The following is a 3,290-nucleotide window of genomic DNA, read 5'->3' on the forward strand; positions in this document are numbered from 1 at the left end:
TTTTACTTCTAATCGTTTTGTATCTTTATATTAATCCTTAGATTAATATAACCATATAAAACGTTGATTATGCTCGTCCCATTTATTTTGATTTTAATTCATTTAACACTTTGATTTACATATTTGTAAAAACAAACATTTAAACGAATTATTCATTCGATAATCAAAACAGAAAACTATTAATTTCTGAAACATATATATACATTTAACATAAAACGATTTTAAACCTATTTTAAATCAAGTGGGTATCGGGCCGGGCCCGAGGGTGGGCTGCTGTCGATTGGCAGCAGCCCTTAGGGCACGCGGGTCACTGCCGCCTTGCGGCAGCGGCGCCCCTGCACCGCACGCGGCTGCTGCCGCGAGGCAGCAGCCGCGTGACAGCGGCCAGTCGCGCCGTGAGGCGCGACTCGGGCTGCTGTCATATTTTTTTTATATTAAATATATATATATATATTTATATATATATCAGTTCTAAAATAATTTTAAAACGGTTTTCAGAAATAGGATAATCTACAATAGATTTCCGTTTTATCATTTAGAATTAATAAAACTAATTTTATCAACCTAACTATAAAACTAATAGATTTTGTTATAATGATTATCAACCGAAATAATTAGGAACATAAGCATAATCAGTTTTAATTAACAATTAATCAAAACTTTATTTATCTTTAGAATTAATCAATCAATACTATTTGTCAATTAATCCTAACCATAAATATTTATTCAATCCTATTGAAAACTTCTATATTTTCATATATGAAATAACGGATTTAACGATGGCTCTGATACCACTGAAGGAAATTAAGGCTAAGGTATAGCAGCGGAAATATAAAAATTTTAGCCTACTTCCTTTTAACCATAGGATCCGTTAATCGTTATTTCATATAAAGAGGGATAAGAAGGAATACCTTTCGATGAACAATCCACCGTTGTTAAAGAAGCGCCCACAATTCTTCTCCGAGATTCCAACCACAAAGTTTAATACGGTGAGGCTAAGATGAAATCAACCCTTATGAGATGCAACCAAAATAGATTGCCTCTAATAAACCAACACAAGATCAAAGAGAAAGAGGGATGAATAAGATTAATCAATCGATGGAATGCCGAATTAATTCTTGTCCACGAACTTGGGGAATAGAATTCTTTCTCTCTCTTAATTAAGCAATTTCGAAAATCACTTAAGGGAGGGATATAGGCTTAGTCGAAATTCCTTAGGGGGAGGGGTATATATATTAGCTTGTATATAAACCCTAGTTAGATAGGATTAGGTTACTTAATAGGAATCCAATTCGGAAAAGGATTCGTAATTATTATCTCATTATATATCTAATATATTTAGGATAATAATAAATAACCTAATTGGATAATGATAGGAGAATATTAATCTAATTAAAACTCCTAATTAAATTATCTCTTAATTAATTTAATTCATAATCCTAATCTAATTAGGATTAATGGAATAAAATTAATTCCTTACTAATACATATAAATTTCGGCCCCCTCCTAGTATTTGGGCCTTACTGGGCTTAATTGGGCTTCCATCTATTAATCATATTCATCTCTCTTTTGGTTCCAAGTCTTATGTGTGATCCATTAGGTCCTTACTACTTCTGGCCGTATGCAACCTATTAAATTAATTTCTTCAAGAATTATATTTAATCCCTTGCATAACGGAATGATGTACAGAGTATGTAATTGGCAAGTCCGTAATCATTCCCCCAGAGTCCATTAAGAAGACAGGTTGATTCTGTCGTTAACCCTTCCGTATTAGTTACGGTATAATACGATCCTTTATCAACTACATCCTTGAACTGAATCTTATGACTATGGGTAATGTCAAGTCACATATAGCGAGACGTTCGTTTTACTTGTTATTGGCCGAGTCAACTCAAAAAGATAGGTTAAGTGAAATCTGTATTTCTACTCTTAAGCTATCACCTTGCAAGGGTTTAGAGTCAAGTCTTCCACAAGCGATCCTTGGATGTATCTCCCATTAATCGGGAGTGATAAATGCTCAATCCAATGTATAACTACCCTGAAATTACTTCCTGTGACACCCAACCTTTGCAGTTCACACCCCAGAGTCATCTCTGTTAAGGATCGTGGGACCACAGGATCAAAGTCTCACATTCAGTAATTCAAGATGACCAATTAACATTCCTTTGAGTCTGATGATTAGTTATACCTATTAATACCAATGAGATGAACAGTTGACAAGGATGAATCTACCCATCCTGTTATCTCAAGTCGGATCCCCAATCCTAATGAACAACGTTTCACCGGATCTATGTAACTGTCCAGATATCTATATATGTGAAGCTTGTGAGATCAGCTTTCTGTCGGACATAAGACATTGTTACATACAAGTCTCAACTGTGATATATCAATCCTAAATATATCACTTGACTTGGGGTGGTTTTAAGTTTATTAGTTTATTATAAAGTTTTGTCTCACTTCATGCTTGTATGAACACTTTATAATCACTTTAAACAAACTTACGGATTTCCTTTTATTAGACTTTATTTAGTGCTTAAAAGGGATTGCCTTTATATAGTTATAAAACATATATCTCATTAAAACAAATGATATAAAGAACAATTCATTTACAATAAGTTTGTATCCTGCAACAATTGACTATAGGACACAAAACCCCAACACAAAAACCATTCCAAGGCTTGCCCAAAAACGATTATCGATAGCATCTAGATTCCCCATTGGTTCAGCAATACAGAGCCAATCAGGCTTATGAGTAACACATAAATTGTAAACGTACCTCTGAGTATCCGAGTTGAGGATACCCCTGCAATTCCAAAAGATGACGCTCATTTAAAGCGAGCCGGGGGCTTGATGGCCCGTTTAGAACGAGCTGGAGTTTTGTCAGTCAATGGTGGTTTAGGTATACTCTTCTTGCTTTTTGACGTTACCGTTTCCCATCCCTGAGATTCCATTTCCTCCTGATCTGCCCAGCTGGTCGAGGAAGGAGAAATCTCCTGCTTGCTGGATGAGTTTCCAGAGAGTTTAGGCGAGGCAGCCTCCGTTCCAGGTTCAATGTTCGAATTACCCGGTGAGACGGCCCTCTCACATTCATCGTCCCGTAGGTTCTCCTCCTCAAGAGGGCTGTGTTGTGAATCATAACCAGTTCCCTCAACGACTGTAGGCTGATCCTGCGAAGCTAGAGCTGTGATAATTCTGCCAGTGGCTACTGAAATGGGCACCGATGTGTTTTCATTGCCAACCTTCTTTTCTGTCCATCCCAATTTTGGTGCCGGTTTATCCTTTGTATCTTG

The sequence above is a fragment of the Euphorbia lathyris genome, chromosome 8 (assembly GCF_963576675.1).
Source record: "Euphorbia lathyris chromosome 8, ddEupLath1.1, whole genome shotgun sequence".
NCBI classification, from domain to species: domain Eukaryota; kingdom Viridiplantae; phylum Streptophyta; class Magnoliopsida; order Malpighiales; family Euphorbiaceae; genus Euphorbia; species Euphorbia lathyris.